The 18,749-nt window shown below is 37.1% G+C and overlaps 1 long non-coding RNA gene across 1 annotated transcript in view; it reads right to left on the reverse strand.

The window, feature by feature from the left end:
* Positions 1 to 4,253: 4,253 nt before the first annotated feature.
* LOC127563335 (uncharacterized) overlaps positions 4,254 to 18,749 on the reverse strand; it is a 46,578-nt gene continuing 32,082 nt past the window's right edge. Inside the window, exons 4-5 of the long non-coding RNA XR_007953949.1 lie at positions 4,731 to 4,877; positions 4,254 to 4,562 (exon numbers count right to left, since the gene is read on the reverse strand). This is a non-coding gene — a long non-coding RNA (uncharacterized LOC127563335). The remainder of the gene's footprint in view (positions 4,563 to 4,730; positions 4,878 to 18,749) is intronic.

Here is an 18,749-nt window from a genome sequence, read left to right on the forward strand (position 1 = left end):
TAAACAAAAATAGATGCCCTTCAATTGAGGGATGATTAGACAACTTATGGAACAGATGTAATTTCACTGTACTTAACCAGTTCATTTTAAGAATGGTTCTATGAGATAATTTTCAGATGATGAAATTGAAACTATCTCTACTCATATGAAAAGGATGCTCCAAATCATTATTGATCAGAGAAATGCAAAGTAAGACAACTCTGAGATACCACTACACACCTGTCAGATTGGCTAAAATGACAGGAAAAGACAATATCAAATGTTGGAGGGAACTGATGCATTGTTGGTGGAGTTGTGAATGGATCCAGCCATTCTGGAGAGCAATCTGGAACTCTGCCCAAATGGTTATCAAACTGCACACCTGTTGACCCAGCAGTGTCACTACTAGGCTTATATCCCAAAGATATCTTAAAGAAGGGAAAGGGACCTGTATTGCACGATTGTTTGTGGCAGCCCTTGTTGTAGTGGCCAGAAATTGGAAACTGAGTGGATGCCCATCAATTGGAGAATGGCTGGGTAAATTGTGGTATATGAATGTTATGGAATATTTTTGTTCTGTAAGAAATGATCAGCAGGATGAATACAGAGAGGCTTGGAGAGACTTACATGAACTGATGCTAAGTGAAATGAGAAAACCAAGAGATCATTATACACTTCAGCAACAATACTATATGATAATCAATTCTGATGGAAATTGCTATTTTTGGCAATGAGAGGATCCAATTCAATTCCAATTGATCAGTGATGAACAGAACCAGCTACACCCAGCAAAAGAACACTGGGAAATGAGTATGGCCCACAACAGAGCATTTACACTCTTTCTATTGTTGTTTACTTACATCTTTGCTTTTCTTCTCAGGTTATTTTTATCTTTCTAAATCCGATTTTTCTTGTGCAACAAGAGAACTGTATAAATATCTACACATATATTGCATTTAAGATATGTACTTTAACATGTTTAACATGTATGAGACTCTAGGGAAGGGGGGTGGGGAGAAGGAAGGGAAAAGTTGGAACAGAAATGTTTGCAAGGGCCAATGTTGAAAAATTACCCACGCATATGTTTTGTATATAAAAAGCTATAATAATAAATTAAAAAAAGAATGGTTCTGTGAGTTAGAGAGCATAAGAATCCATGATATGTTGGTGTATGGGTACTTGGAATGAGTGAATCAGTGAAATTTTATTTAAGGACTTACTATTTGCAAAGCACTGTGCTAAATGCTAGGAATACAAATAGAAAAAGCAAGACAGCCTCTGCTCTCAAGGATCTCACATTTTAATGGAGGAGACATGGAAGCTTTCACTGACAAATCAGATAGAAAAATCTTGTGATTCATAGAGTTCAGAGGCAAAGCACCCAATACCTCTTTGATGTGATTTCTGCTGATAAAATTGTATCCGTTTTTGATGTAGAACCACGTAACAATGACTTTTAGTATTAAGAACTCTGTTTCTGGGTCATCAGCAGCTAGCTCCGGCTGGACCACCTGCAGCATCAGTTGCATTTCCATCTCCTCAGGGTTAGAACTGTCCTTTCTAGGATGACCGCTAGGGACACTGACCTGGTGACATTGCTATCCCCAAGGCTCCTGGGTTTGAAGGTCCTGGACCATTTCTATTGGGATCTGAGGGGAGAGTATGGTAAGGTTTGAACTTCCAAATCTCCTGACTCTCAGGTGCCTCGCTGCTTCAGTTCCACTGGCTTGTCTGCCTGTGGACGGTACCTGGTTGGCTGTTAGTAAGTCTGACTGGCACCTTCTTCATAGAAATTGCTTTGCCAGATGATGGCTATGGGAGAAGCAGGAGTGGGGTCTGGGAGGGCGGCCATCCCTCGGGTTTTTATACTTATCTGCCTGCGTCATTGGTCAGCAGCTACTACTGGCCATGATGAAGATGGGGGATGGCGGCTGGGGCTGGGCTAGAAGCAGATTTGGTATCGAAGGCATTGCTATTCCCAAAGCTTTGGGGGACGTGGTCCTAAACTGTCTCCATCAGGGTGAAAGAGGAGGTTTTATTTGCCTGGCATTCACTTGCCACCTTAAGGTTCCCTGAGTCCTGCTGGGTACAGAACCTTGGCAGTTTTATTAGTACAATATCCCATAAGCTTAGAGCAAGCCTTTAGAGCAAACTTTGATATAGGGACAATGGAAAAAGAGAGCATTAAGATAGTGTAGAAATAGTTGTCTCCATACAGATGATGAGAAATCTGAGGTGAAACTGGGCCTGCTGCTACTACCAAATGATTATAGGAATGACTAGAAGGAATGATAAAGCAACTCTGATAGTGGTTGTAACTGAATGGCACAGTTTTAAACCATAGCAATCTTTTAAGATATATATTTTTATTTTTCTCTAATTATGTGCTAAAACAATTTTTTCACATTTACTTATTATTTAAAAGTTTTGAGTTCCAAATTCTATCACTCATTTCTTGAGATGGTGAACCAATATAGGTTAAACATGCAATCATATAAAACATTTCCATGTTAGTAATTTTATACCAGAAGACTTGAACAACAACAACAAAATGAAAGAAAATGAAAAATAGCATGTTTCAGTCTTTATTCAGACAATGCCAGTTCTTTCTATGGAGGCAGATAGTCTGCTTCATCATTAGTCTTTTGGGATTGTCTTGGATCATTGTACTGCTGAAAATAGCTAAGTCATTCACAGTTCTTCATCATATGAAATTGCTTTTACTGTGTGTAACATTCTCCAGGTTCTGTTTCCTTCATTTTGGATCAGTTCATGTAATTCTTTTTAGGTGTTTCTGAAATCATCCTGCATATCATGTCTTTTTTTCTTTATTTTGATGATAACTTTTTGTTTTCAAAATACTGTAAAGATAGTTTTCAAAATTCATCCTTGTAAAACCTGGTGTTCCAAATTTTCCTCCCTTCCTTCCTCTACACCCCTCCCCTAGATAGCAAGTAATCCAATAAAGTGTAAACGTGTAATTCTTCCAAACGTAATTCCACATTAATTGTGCTGCACAAGAAAAATCAGATCAAAAAGGAAAAAAAATGAGAAAGAAAAAAAAACCACTGCTTGTCATTTCTTAGAGCATAATAATATTCCATTGCAATCACATACCACAGCATGTTTATCCACTCCTCAATTGATAGGCATCCCTTCAATTTTCAATTCTTAGGCATTACAAAAAGAGCTACTATAAATATTTTTATAAAAATAAGTTCTTTCCTCTTTTTTGTATCTTTGGAATATAAATCTAGCAGTTATGCAATCTCTGTATACTAAAACAGTTCTAATACCTGGTTAAAGCAGACTTAAAAACATTAACATTAATTTGAATTTAAGTGGATTTTCAATTTATTCCTTTTGCTTTAACAAAGTCTTCATTTTTTCGTATTCTTTGAAGCCATACTTAATGCAGAACAAAGAGCAAGCAATTAGATGACAAATGTTAAATATGAACAGGAAACTATTTAGAACCTTTGCGGTATCCTGTAGGATGTGTATAATTCACTTAGCTATGTGTTGATTTATGTAATGTTTGATTTATGTCCCCCTATATGTATGAATGGTAGTAACTGAAGCATCATTATTGCATTTATACCGAATGACCAGAAATTAATGCAAATTACAACTTCAGTGATAAAATTATGAAATCCAGTTCTACAAATGGTTTTAAAAATGAGTGTGAACTATTGCTCAGATTTAGAAAAATCTGTTAATGGCACAATAAAGCTATCAAATAATTTTTGTTGAAAATAGAAAATGAAAAAAATTAATGTAAAAATCATTGTTAATACTTCACATAGTCTAAAGGGAAGCAATGTGGTGTTTTTGTTATTATATTTCAATTAAATATTTCCATTAATATAATTCCTTATGTTCCATTTAAAATTTTTTTAAAAAAACAAAAAACTATTAAAATGATTCTAACAATGAAAAAGACTTTGACCATGAACCAGAAATACACTACATGAGTATGATCTGAGAACTAGTTTCTCTTAAGTTTGGAGTTTCATAACCAGAGCTGTGGCCACCAAGTGATTTTATTTCCGACAATAACTCATAAAGTCTGTCTACTGCCTATATGTCTACATCATGATCTGCATTGGATTTACATATATGTTAAATGTGGTAAAATATATGTTAAGTCCAATATATACATACTTTAAAAAAAATTTTATTTTATTTTTTATTTATTTTATAATAACTTTTTATTGACAGAACCCATGCCAGGGTAATTTTTTACAACATTATCCCTTGCACTCACTTCTGTTCTGATTTTCCCCCTCCCTCTCTCCACCCCCTCCCCTAGATGGCAAGCAGTCCTATATTTGTTAAATATGTTTATGCATACATATTTATACAATTATCTTGCTGCACAAGAAAAATCAAATCAAAAAGTAAAAAAAAAAAAAAAAAAGAGAGAAAGAAAATAAAATGTAAGCAAACAACAGCAGAGAGAATGAGAATGCTATGTTGTGATCCACCCTCAGCTCCCACAGTCCTTTCTCTGGGTGTATGTAGATGGCTTTCTTCATCATAAGATCATTGGAACTGGCTTGAATCATCAAGGAGCTTACATTCTAATGGGGGAGGACACAGAAAAAGTTGCTGATAAGGGGATGGGGTAAGGGGCCCACCTTATTGTGACAAAATCCAGAAAATCAAGGGTAGAGTCAGGATGAGAAGAAAGAACCATACCTGCCCTTACTGTCTCTCCCCCAACTAAAAAGACCCAGGAAGGAACTTACCAACAGGAGAAGAGGACATCAGAGTTAAGAAATGTTCCAAGATAAGAAGATCCTATGGAAGTTTTAGGGTTAGAAAGCTGCAGAATCTGGAGGCCAGGTCAGGAGAATCAGAAGCAGTACCAGGAAGCACCTTAGGCTTGGGACCTTCTAAAATGGAGGAAATATAGAATTATATATATATGTAATATTATTAATTAACATAATTAATATATTTGATGATATACTGATGTAATTAATATAACTATAATATTAACATAATTAATAATATCTAATAAAATAACCTTGGGCTTACATAGAACATGCTGACAAACTTTAAGTCAATAGAAAACTATCAGTTGATATTAAAATATGAATAATATGGAACTGGTATGGTAGAGCAAGAAGAAAAGAGACTTGGATTTTGCAGAAAGAGGAATAGGATGAAATCCCTAAGTCAGCCATTAATTATGCCTGGGAAAGAGAGTTCATCTTTCCTGAGCCTCAGTTGCCTCATCAATAAAATAGGAATCATATTTGTGCTACCTCTTTCCCAGGGAATCTGTCAGGAAAGTGTTTTGTTAGCCTTAAAAGTACTATGTAAACATGATAGTTTATCATTCCTCTGAAGCTGAACCCTAGCTTGGGAATTGTCTGGTCAGTATTTAGTGCTATATTCTCTTTGCTTCGAATTACACTCATACCTATATATGTCAGTATTATGTTTGGAGCTCACTTTTGAGCAGGCTTCCTGAATTTTTGGTGTGTGTGCAGACCCAACATTCTGTCATTGCAGGGCCTTCCCATGTAAAGAAACACCCCCTTGGCTAATGCAGATCAGTGTACCACCCTCTCTATTGGTGGGAGAGAGCTGTTTGGGGTACTTGAGTGGCTGAGCAACTTTCCAGGGTCACACAAAAAGTGTGTGTCAGAGGAGGCCCTTGAAACCTGCCCTCTTTCAAATGACTCATTACAAACCCTAAAATCCATTTTTCATCAGAAATGCACACAGATCTCTAGTCAGTGCCCAGTTTCAATAATTCAGTTCAAAAACTATGTTAACATGTTTAACTTATATTGAATTGCTTACTATTTAGAGGAGAAGAGAGGTGGGGAGGAAGGAAGAAAAATTTGGAACACAAGGTTTTGCAAGGATGAATGTTTAAAACCATTTTTTGCATGAAAAATAAAAAGCTTTTATTATTAAAAATTAAGCATTATGCTAGAGTCTAGAGATATATGGAAAGCTGAAGTACAGAACTTGCTTGCCTTCAAGAAGCTTCTAATCCCCATAAGATTTATATATACATATATATGTATATATGTATACATACATCTATATATTTATATGTACTATTCTGCCATCATCCCTTTTGAAATGCTTTCTACTTTTCTCACCATTTGGAATTCAGAGTGGAAAAGACTTTTAAAATAATCCAGACCAACTTTTTCACTTTGTACATAAGAAAACTAAAACCTAGAGAGATGAAATTACTGTGGGGAATTATCCTTGCTATTTTAAATCCAATCATAATCTCTTCTTCTCAAATCAATGTCATTTACAAATTTAACAAGTATATATTCATTTTAATGAGAAGTTTGGTAGTCCTGGGAGCTAAGCCTGAGCTCTGAATTCAATCAGTTGATACAGGGCTTTGAAATATCAGAAATAAAGATTTCCTTACAGTTTAGACTGCGTCACCTGAGTATATTTATAAATGAGGGAGAGTTTTTCAGAGGCTTTTCAAATCAAAATGTTCAGTTAGTGTATATGATATATGTGAACGATCCCATGATACATTAAACATTAATATAAAAATAGCTTGTTATTTATTTGATGTGTAAGCATTTTATTCGACATTAAGTGAAATTCCAAATTTTTTTAAAAGCGTATTTCAAGGCCAGTCTTTCATCACTTTCTATTTGTTCACCCCCTCCAAAGCAACTGTGCCCTTGCTCGACTAACGTATGCATCTGGAATTGCAACATAAAGGTCCCTAAACAGTGCTTGAGAAACCAGGATTTATACTTAATGCGTTACAGGTGGTTTCTTAAGAGAAATACTGATTTGTTGTGTCACTCAAGTGATAAATTTCTAAATTATTCTCAAATTATGTTTCTGTTCTAAGAGTTTACTGTAGTTCATTTTTCTTTCTTAGTCCCACATATATGTTGCCAACTAATTCTTTTTGCCTTGTGTTTACAAGAGCAAAGTCATCATTAAAATCCTAGTCGAAATGGATGCATATGAAGCAAAGTCCAGTAACAGGATTTCCTGCTATTAAAACCTCATAAGTTATTTAGACAAAACTGTAACAGATTGTGCAGCATGTTCTAGGGAACTTCTGGTTAAAAAATTAAAATCATACCACTATAAAAACAAATATGAATTTAATGGATGAAACTCTCTCAGATGTAAATTGTGCCAAAACAAGCAACTACTGTAGATTTTAACATGCGATATATTACATTGATTTTTGAACTGTTGACTAGCAGCCAGTTTCTGTCCTTTGTAAATTTTAGTTTCAGTTTCTAATTTTTTTTCATTTCACAATTAAATGAATGCACCGTCATGCCCCGTGGATCCATTTAACCTTTATTTTTTTTTAATTCAAGCTTTAATATATAAAATCCAGAAGCGAAAAAAAAATTAATAGAGCTATGGAGGTTTTTTGTCTCCAAAACTTTGATGTGACGCCGAAAACATTTTCTGTTGATTCAAGTGTAAAGAGTTATTGTGTGGCAATAATACAGCAGGGCCGAAGCCTCTGCACACCTGCCAGATGGTTGGAGCCGGCCTGGAGACATTGTACCATTCTGGCATCTCCTCCTGCTATTGGATGCAATGTAACATAGGAAGATGCTTGAGCCTGTGAGTAAGTAGTGATAACCGGATTTAAAAGACAACCAGGGGAAGACCCGATTTAGCCCGGCCACCAGGCCAGACACCTACTTGCTCAGTGTTAGCTGCAGGCTGCTGCTCAGGGACCATGGAAGCAAGCTCTGGCCTTCTGGTGGTTCCTCCCCCTACTCTCAGTCTGTCCTTTGTCCTTCTAGGTCTGGGCTGTCTCTGACTGAGATGCAAAAGCTATGAGCATCCCAGAGCCGGGGAATCCAGATGTTACAGCCAATTCAGCAGAGAAGAGCCGAGGAACAAAGCTGCAGAATATCTCCACCAGCGGGGCTTTGGACTTGAATTTAGGGGAACTAACGTTCTGAAGGAGCTGAGGAAGAGGGGCCTCTGTTCCCCCACTGGCTCTGACCTCCCACAATTTTGCTCTCCCATTTTTAGAGGCCAGTAACTAGCACCTCAGTTCTATTTAACCATTTAACATCAGATTAGCTCATTTTTAATAGAGGGTGGAAAGGTTCCTGGCCAGAGATGGAGTATACCTGATAAAGGCTACTAAGAATGTCTTTCCTTGGTGTCTTTCAAATCTAATCAAAAGAGCTTTATACTAAAAGAAGGATTAAACTGCACATACAACACACGTGTGTATACTATGTGTGCACATCTATGTATGTTTGTGTATATATACATGCACATAGGGTACATATACACAGAATAACACACACATATAATATGTATATTACATATATAATATGTATGTAAAGGAGTCAGAAATGAAATTCGTGGCCTCAAATACCCAAGTTTTGGAAACAAACAAAAGGGACCAAAATGCAGGGAGGTAATTCTGAACTCATAGATGAGACAGGGACTTGGTAAGTTGAAAACCATGACGGGATTGGATGGAATGCTTTATTCAAAAGAAATAAGAAAAAGAGGAGGGGTGAGACTCAGGAATCTAAGGGAGAAACCATGATGAAGAGCATTTGGGTGATGGTTAAAAGAAGAAGAAATAGCATTAACTTCTATCCCTGGAGAATACTACAGAACATGTGGACTACAGACCAAAGAGAGAGAGATGAGAAGTATGGGAAAGAGCATGACATGAGGGACTTCAGCTATCCAGACTTCTGATGGGGCTCTCTGCTAAAGCAGAGCAATCGATAATTTCTTGATTTGATTTCATGCTTTAAAATATGGAGAAACCAAGAAAGAAAAATCCTATTCTGGATCTGCTTCTTGCTAACAAGAAGGACCTGGTCACTAGGTTGATGGGATGATAATACCTTAAAATAGAGAAAAGGCAGAAAAGCTTAGTTCCTGTTTTATTTTTGTTTTTTCTCTAAAGGAGATTGATTTTAATATTGAAAATGACAGGACAGAAATGACTCCTAGGGAGCTGATACATATAAGATCAAATATCATATATGATATATAAGATCAGTGAGGAGGCTATTAAAAAGCCCGGTTGTTCTTAATGAATTCAGATAATTTAGTTTAAACTAACTAAACCCTCAGGTCCTGAGAAGACTCCAAAGGCACTTGAGAGCTGGCTTCAACTATTTGAAAGGTTGTCATAGGAAACTGTAACCAGACTTGTTCCCTTTGGCCCTAGAGGATGGAACCAGGAGCAAGGAGTCAATGAGAAGAAATTATAAAAAGAGATTTAGGAACAAAGCCGGGGTGAGGGGTGGGAAATCCTAACATTGGAGCTATCCAAAAGTGTAGGGGCTTTCTACAGAGAGGTGATGGATTCTTCTTCAAGCAGAGGTTGGATGCCCACTTGTTGTATATGTTATAGTGGGGAAAGTCCCAACACTCACATCCTCTGATTTTTTTTTTTGCTTCACCTCAGCTCTGTATTATTCAAACAATACTCAGCACTACAGTAAGCTTGCTGGAGTAGTTTCTCCATTGGCTCAGAACTGGATAGGAGAAAGATACTAGGTTAGATTGCATTTGGAACATTGTTCAGTGCTCTTAATGATTGCGGGAAGTTTCCCACTGCAAAATATCTTTTTTAAAACACATTTATTCTCCTAAGGATTCTGTGTATACTCAAAGCTTCGAAAGTCACAATCTCTGAGTTCTCACATTAAGAAATCACTTCTGTGCCCACAGGAGCTGGAGTATTGTACCCATTCCCAGGAATGCAGCTTGGAATAAGTTCAATCTTGGGGGGCCCAGCCTCTAATGAGAGGGTGAACTAGGTTCCCTGTTCTTACGCTGGTTCACTTAACTCCTACTTTGGTGCTCTGGAGACAAATTTACTTATGGTTTAACTTATGGATCATATCTGGGGGGTAGCAAAAAGGTACACAATGTATTGTATGAATCACATATGCAACCTATAACTTTTTTCCTGAATCCCAAAGACATAGTAAACAAAAGACTCGCAGCATGTGTTAGAACAACTTAAATTACTTTCAGCAACTTAGCTATTGTTACAGCTTTTTGGAGGACTGATGCTTAAATCTCATCAGAACATGAGGGCATTTGGGAGACTCCTGATTTAGTATTGTGTACTTCATTTCAGCTCTGTACTTCCCAAACAGGGCTCCGTACACTCTCAGTAATAGAGTCAAGCTTGCTGGAGTAGTTTCCAGAGTCTCCTGTCCTGACACCATGTAACTCAATCCCACGGGACTCGAGGCCTCCACATATCTTGAATTTACAAGGTTACCTCCGAGCCTGCAGATCTCTATCTTGGGATATTTACCCGTTTCCCTAAAATCTGGAAAAAATGAAGACAAAACTTAAGAAGGTAGATGGGGTCCAGGCAGAAGGATATCTGATGTGTCCCCTATACTTGCTGCTACATTGGCATTATGGTCGTAGGATTAGGTTGGAGAAAACTCAGAAATAGGTGAAATCACCTGGAGAGCTGAAGGAAGAGGCTGAGCAGTGGATGCAACTTTTTGCAATTCCAATAGACTTGTGATGGAAAGAGCTGTCAACATCCAGAGAGAGGCCTACGGAAACTGAATGTGGATCACAATATATATATAGTCTTTTCACCTTTTTGTTGTTGTTTAATTATTTGCTTGTTTTTCTCTTTCTCATTTTTTCCCCTTTTGATCTGACTTTTCTTGAGCAGCATGATAAATGTGGAAAAATGTTTAGAAGACTTGCACATGTTTAATCTATACTGGATTATTCACTGTCTAGGGGAGGGGGGTGGGAGGAAGGAAGGGAAGGAGAAAAATTTGGAGGTTTTGCAAGGGTAGATGTCAAAAACTATCATCGTGGGGCAGCACCTATAGGTGTGCAGGGGATAGAGTAGAAGCCCTGAAGTCAGGAGGACCTGAATTCAAATCTGGCCTCAGACACTTAATACTTTCCTACTGTGTGACCATGGGCAAGTCACTTGATCCCAATTGCCTCAAAAAAAAAAAAAAACATTATCGTTGGATGTATTTTGAAAAATAAAAAATTATTATTAGAAAAAAAAAGGTTATTTGACAACAAAAAAGCTATTATTATAAAAAATGTTTATTTGAGAACAAAAAGTATTGTTTCAAACCAACTTTTACATTCTTCTCTTTTCCCTTCATTAAAAGATTTCTTAATTCCCTTTTCCTTTTTGTATCATCTGCATATCTGTGATTGTTGATATTTCTTCCCACAATCTAAATGCCAGCGGCCTGGCCTGTCACATGATGTACTCTGCATACAAGTTAAATAAATAAGGTGATAATATATAGCCTTGTTATACTCTCTTTCCGATCTCAAACCAATCAATTGTTTCCTGTTTGGTTCCAACTGTTGCTTCTTGGCTCACATAGTGGTTCCTCACAATGATTTGGTACTCCATCTCTTAAAGGAATTAATTGCCTTGTAATCCCCATAGTAAAAGGCCTTAGAATAGTGAATGAAGCAGAAATGGATTTTTTTTCCTGGAAATCTCTTGCTTTCTCCATTATTCGGTAAATGTTGGCAATTTGGTTTCTAGTTCTTCTGCCTCTTCAAAAAACCAGCTTCTTCTGGTAATTCTTGGTTCACTAATTGCTGAAATCATAACCTTACTGGTATGTGAAATGAGCACAATTGTTCGGTAATGTGAACATCCTTTGGCATTGCCTTCATCAGGATTGGGATGTAAATGAATCTTTTCCACTCCAGCTAATTCTAAGGGATTTTACTGGGAAAATGGATGAGTAGAGATGGATGGCCCAGGATGGCTGAGGCTCCTTAACCAAACAACATCTCCCAGGTGAGGATCTTGACAATCAAGGCAAGCGTTCTCATGTCACCATTTCTTCCCTTAGCACTCTTCTGAGCTAGAGTTGCCCAGTTTCTGTCAGCTGAGGGATGATACTGGTCACGCTTCTCATTACTTGCTCCATCTTCAGAAAATCCAGAACACAAGGTCAGAGGCCGATGGGGTCCGGGATTCGGGGGCTGTCCCCAGCAGAGCTGTATGTGCGTGACAGGAATGTTCTACTATGACATCGCTGAAATCTGTCCCTGTCCTGTCAACCCCGCTGGTCTCCCTCAGTCAGTGCTAGGTGTTCAACTCATGCTTGGTTAATGTTCCTGCCCATCTCTGGCATGTAGCCTCTAATTTGGCTCAGGCAAGAACGTGTCAGCCGAGGGGAGGACTTAATATCAAGATGGTGGACGACCCAGTTGGGTGCAGAAGTGGGCCGTGTCTCCGTTCTGCATTCCGAGGCAATCAAACTTTAAAGCCATTTTAAACATGAATATGATGAATCCCTTGGAAGCAAAAGGCACGTGGGACTTACTCAAAGCTATACAATAGGGAATTCAAGAATGGTGGAAACCGGTTATATGGGAGGCGACCAGATGAAGAAAACGTCACATTTCTCCATTGCACTGACATCAATAACAGAATATATCTAGTAAAATAATGCACGTTGTAAAGTGCTGTTGCACATCAGGAGGCAATTGGGTTGTTCAGTGGATAGAATGCTGAGCCTGGACTCAGGAAGACCTTGAGTTCAAATCCAATCCCAAATACTTATTAGCTCTGCGACTCTGGGCAAATCATATAAGCTCTGTTTGCATTAATCCTCTGGAAAAGGAAATGGCAAACCATTCCAATATCCTTGCCAAGAAAATCCCCTGAAGAGAATGGTCACACAGAATCAGATATGACTAAACAGCAACAACCAAATTGTGTATCAAATAGGAGGAAATCTAAAGTCAACTGTGTCACAAGATAAAGCCATTTATCAATGGTGCAGATCCTTCTTTAACTGATAAAGGAAGATGTCGCTATATTCACCTGGCTCCCTAGTTTGGCCATATTTTTATTGTTGCTTATCTGATTGCAAAAGAACAGAATGTAGATATGATGGACCCGATGATATGACTCTTTTAATGTGGACAGCTTGCAGGACATATAGTGTGGATCCGGTTTGATTGCTTTTAATGTTTAATGTTTCATTAATATTGAAGACAAAAAAACCACAAAACACTGTGCAATAACAGCAGGAAATAATATAGTCATTACTTCTCTAGATTCTGGAACTAATTTTGATGCCCAGAATATCATCACTTGATTTAGCAAATTAAAAAAAAAAAAAGTTTGGATGATCTTTCACTTACAGGAGGCGAGATGGGACAAAAGAGCAAGACTATCTTTCTTCAAAAAGTTTAAAGATGATAAAGAATTGTAGCAGAATGTAATGCTTGCTAATTCTTTCTTAATTATTTGACCGGTTGAGTTTATAATAGACCTAGCTACTGATTCTTAGTTCATTAATGGGCTAATGTATAAGGGATCAGTTTTTGATCTCTCACAAGACATTACCATTTGGAATTTATTTGACAACCAAATTCTGTATGTATATGATATGGTTCTTTTGGTATTAGAATATGTAAATGAATTGGTTTTAGTCCATATTTTCTACTTTGCTCCTCAATAAACAATTTAAATTTCAATGTAAAAAAAAATCCTCTAGCTTCAAGAACTCCAAAATCCAAGAATCCCCAGTTTTTAACACAGAGTCTGGCACATAGTAAGAACTTGTTAAATATTTGTTGTCTGACTGATTCCAATATGCAGTAATGAGTTGGGTTTTTTTTGGTCATTTGGTCATTTTTTTGGTCATTCAGCTCTCTGCTGACAAAGAGAACTGATTTCTGGTGGTCATTACCCTCTTAGTCAGGGACTATTCCCAAGCCCTCCAGGATGGTATCAGTTAATATAAAATCTTTTGACTCTGACTTTTGATTCCCTAATTTTAGAGAATTGCTTCAAGTTCAGTCCTGTGCCCTGTTTGGCAGCTCTGTGTGTCAAGTGAAGAAAGCTATTCCCTTGGGAGTGTAATGAAAAAGGCAAGGGAGAGGCCAGCAATAAACAGAACAAAGGTTTAAAGGGACACTAGTGCAAAGGTGTCCCCTCCCTGGTTAGTTTTAGGCTGGCGAAGTGAAATAAAGAGCACCCTTCATCTGGCATATTCTTGCCACAGCAGTAGAAGGCTATGTATGCCTTTGTACATGGATTATAGGCTCATGGGCATAGAAATGGAAGGTACGTCAGAGTTCCAATAATCGAACCCTTTTATTTAGCACTGGAGGCCACTGAGGCACCTATAATTAAAGTTAGTGTTGTGTGTGTGTTTTTTTTTAAAGAATGAAATGCATTTGTTAAGCCCTTATGGGGTGCCAAGAATTGCACTGAGTCTAAAAATACAAATGCACAATTAAGAAGTTCCCTAAGTTTATTTAACTGCTCATTTTCTAATGAGAGAGAGACAACACACTACAATGGAGTGGAAGATTAGTTGTAGTTTGGGAAGCCTCGAAGATAGTAAGGGGGACAAGAGAAACCACACTGAAGACCGCTTTTCAGAGGCAGAGGTAGCAGTGATCGGAAAAAGAGAAGGGCCTAGGAAATAATGAGCCCACAGCAGTCTGGTGGGAAAATGGCTGAGTGAAAATGAGGATGGAAGAACCCAGAGGTGAGTGACTTCGCCTTCCGAGGAGCGGCCTTGGGTACTCTTTTGAAAAGTGACACAAGAGCAGGGAAATCTATTAGGACACAAAATAAGCATAAATTTGTATTTTTAAAAAATCTAGTGTGTTTGTGCAAAAATTGTCTGACTTTAGAAACAGTAATTTAAGCTCCTCTAACAGGAAGGAGTGAGAGGCAGGATGGCATTGGGTTTGAAGGAGGGCTAGGCTTTGAGTCCTATGTATATGTCAAATCATTGAGTTTTCCAGTGACTTGAATGATTTCCTTAGACTAAGTCCTGGAGGAGTTATTGATTTGTGTCCTTATAATAAGGTATGCAATTTGGACTTTAACATAGGCTGAGTCAGTGTTTTTGTCTGCAGAGCTCTGTACAAAATAAATGAATGTTTATCTTATTTTTCTCCTTTTACATCATTGTATACTTTTATATTATGTCTGACACTGAATATAGAAGATGGGGAGTGAGAATGACAGATTGTTTATAATAAAACCATGAGCCGAGAGATTAGGCTAAGTAAAATTCATTAGGGAAACAGAAGAAAAGTGTTTATTAAAGGGATATTGTCATGCTCCATGACTTTGAGGGATTTGATTTTATCAGGACAGGTCTTCTTGATCCCAATTCCCAATGGCTTGGTCAAAAGAGTTACCCCCCAAGAGAGCCTTTAAGGTTTGTGAAACAGTTCACAAATGTCATCTCATTGGAGTCTCATGACAATCCTGGGAGGATGGAGCTTCCATGGCCCCACTTAATTCCCTCAATGAGGTTGGAATATTGCTGTGGTCAAAAAAAATCATACTCTGGCCATGCTGCTGATGGTTCTCTCCATGTTTCATCCTCTAAAAACCCAAAGTACACAGCTTGAGAGGACCTGCCAGAGTGCACAGATATGGGATCACTGGAGCATCCCAAGGCTACCTGGGAGAAGGACCTTAGGAGAGGACAATTTCATGAAGATGTTGATTTCTCTGGCAATTTTTAAGTATAAAAATATTAGTTCTTATTAAAATTGCCATTGTAAAGCATATATTTTGGTTTCACTTTATAATCCTGAAAACCATTGTGGCAAAATTTATATATTGGATCACATATTCTATTTGAATTCCATTAAAATTACTGACATATATGAGCAATGTAATGAAACATAATAACTAATATTTATATGGCATTTCATAGTTCTAAAAATGCCTTTCATACTTTGTCATTTGTTCCAATGTTCTTCCTACTTATGATTCTGTGAACTGAATTAATTGGAGGGAGATTTGGGAAAGATGGTGAATCCCAATCTGGGGATGCTTAAGTCCTAGAGGCAATGGGGAATATTGGAAAGTTTGGGAAAAGTAAAATAATATGGTCAGGATTTAGATTATGTGCCATCTCTTCCCGGAAGCCTCAATTTCCCTTTCTAGCAAATGAGGATAATATTAGAATCCACTTTAAAAGGATATGGAAATCATTTGAGGTGATAATAATAATAATAGTAATACCTAGCATTCATATAGCACAAAGTACTTACAGGTATTGTCTCATTTAAGCAACCCTGGGAAGTGAGTGCTATTATTACCCCCATTTTACAGTTGAAGAAACTGAGATTGAGAGTAGTTAGATGATTTGTCCAGGATCACACAGGTAGGTAGTATCCGAGGCAGGATTTGAATTTCTGTTCTGTTGATCCCAGATCTAATGCTCTATCCACCGAGCCACCGAGCCGCCTTGTAAACCTGAAAGTACTGTATGAATGTTAGCTATTTTATTTCTTGATTCCCCCAGTGGGGAGTGTTCTCAGTCTCTAAAATTATGTATTTACTGATCTTTGTACACATACCTCCAGTTAAATGTAAGCTTCCTGGGACAGGATTGGTTTTTCATTTCGTCTTTGTATTCCCAGTGTCTAGCACACAGGAGGTACTTAATAAATGCCTGATGAATTATCTCCATTTTATAGCTGAGGAAACCGAGATGCAGAGCCATGAAGTGGTTTGATCCAAGTCATAATAGCTTGTAAATCACAGGCTTCTTTCTCCAAACTCAGGGTCTCCACTACAGCTAACTGCAATAGTCTGAAGAATGCTAATATTCACTTCAAGGAAAATTTAACACATGGTCTTTGTTTTATTAATTCCTTCACATGGTCCTTATAAAAAAGTTAGCCAACTAAATAATTGTTCCATATGATATTTACTACCTACTCACTGAATACATATGTAAATTAAAATGCCCTGTATAGTTAATTCTCTTTTCATGGAGAATTATTCATTCACTCAACAAGTATTTACTGAAAGTCTATTCTCTGCCCAGTACCATGCTAAGCTTTAGAGAGGAAAACAAAGAAAATCTCAGACCCAGTGCTTGACCTCAAGAAATCTGCAGTTACAACATGACAAATATGGAAATATGCTTAAAAGTACTGTACGTGTATAATCTATATCAGATTGTTTGCTGTCTCGAGGAGGGGAGACGTGAGGAAGAAAGGGAGAGAAAATCTGGAACTCAAAATCTTACAAAAATGAATGTTGAAAACTGTCTTTAAATGTATTTGGAAAAGTAAAATACTATTGAGGGAAAAAAAAGAAATCTGCAGTTGAGTTGGGGAGGTAGGACATTAGTTCATGAAATGTTTTAAAAACAATGTAATTTGCAATTTAAAAATGTGTATTATGGATAAATAAGTGTCGTGGGTTAAAAATACTGTCAGAATCCAGAAGAAGAGAGGAGAGCTCAATGTGGACTGGAATGGTCCCTTACTATTGGATTTGAATGACTAATTAAAATATTCTGGAAATTTGTTTATTCCCGTTCTTTGCAGTTCTTTGCAGATTAATAAGATTATATTTATGCATAATTATCATATTCCCCTGTGAGATGGCAGAGACCATATTTTATCTAAACTTTGCATCCCCTAGGGGTCAACTAATTGCTGTACATACAAGTAAGTAGAAGCAATATTTTTTAAATTGTCTTTGAATAAACATCCAACTGGAAATGCTATATAAGATTATAATCAAGCTGTTACATTTTGTGGTGACTATTACCTGTATAATGGAATTGATATGTTCTAAGAAAGGCTCATAGAATTGTCAAGTCTAGAAAGGCAGCTCAGAAGAGTGTTGTTCAATCTCCTCCAGGTAGTAAGGAGGAAACTGAGTAACAGAAGCTGTGATTGGCCTAAATCTCAATTATTCAGACCTGGGATTAGAAGCCTGGTCTCCTGGCTCTTTGTCAAGTGCTATTTCCATGCTAGCAATGCAAATTTCTGGTAAGTATATTTTCATTTGACTTTCATTTTTAAAATTAAGATGCAATTTCCTATTTAAAAAAATCATCCTCTGAATAAAAGTAGACTGGAGAAAAGAAAACTTAAAGGAAAATTAGTATGATAAAGCAATAATAATATTCAAAATATTAATAATATTTTAAACTCACATCCAAGAATGATCAGAATTACTAAATTGTTTTTTGTTGATCATTATGTGTTCCAACATAATAATAATACTTGTAATAGTCTATTAATCAGACTGCTATCATCATAAGGAGCTATAAATAATTGACATGGTGTCTGAGAGCCCACCATTGTCAGGTAGTTGCTAGAGTGTTAGCTGGAAAAGTAGATATTAATATCAAAAGGGATAAAATCAACCAACCAATCAATCGATAAACATTTATCAAGAACCTACAATGTGTCAGACACTGTGCTAACTATTGGAGATAGAATAGAACTCTTGTTTTTTTAAGTTTGAAGACAAGTGAATTTCTGATTATTAATTTTTTAAGCTAATAGATTCTTTATGAATTCTGTTATGAATTGTTTTAGGTAAATTTATTAAGTGCTTATTAAATTTATTATAGTAATACACTTAAAACCACTCTAATATTTGTCAACATTTATTGCAGAGGATACAGTAGTAGAATGAATTTGGCAAGATCCTTCCCAACAGTGTAATCAAACTCAAAAAGAAATGGAGATAGGGAGAACCTCAATCAATAAATAAGGATCCCTGTGAACCACACATTGACTTAGAAAACCAAACAGGTTTACATTTTTTATGACTATATCAACCCACTAAAATCAGATAGGAATCACATTTTAGCCTGGAGCTTATTGAACGGGAGAGTGTTCATCCTGGCTTTAAGATCACTCCCACAGCGAGGTGAAGGGTGGACCAGGACAGACACAACTACCTGTTAGCAGGTTGTTGCACTAACCTAAGCACCAGGTCATGCAGGTCTGAGCCAGGATAGGGATAGCAGTGT

The sequence above is a fragment of the Antechinus flavipes genome, chromosome 4 (genome assembly GCF_016432865.1).
Source record: "Antechinus flavipes isolate AdamAnt ecotype Samford, QLD, Australia chromosome 4, AdamAnt_v2, whole genome shotgun sequence".
NCBI classification, from domain to species: Eukaryota; Metazoa; Chordata; class Mammalia; order Dasyuromorphia; family Dasyuridae; genus Antechinus; species Antechinus flavipes.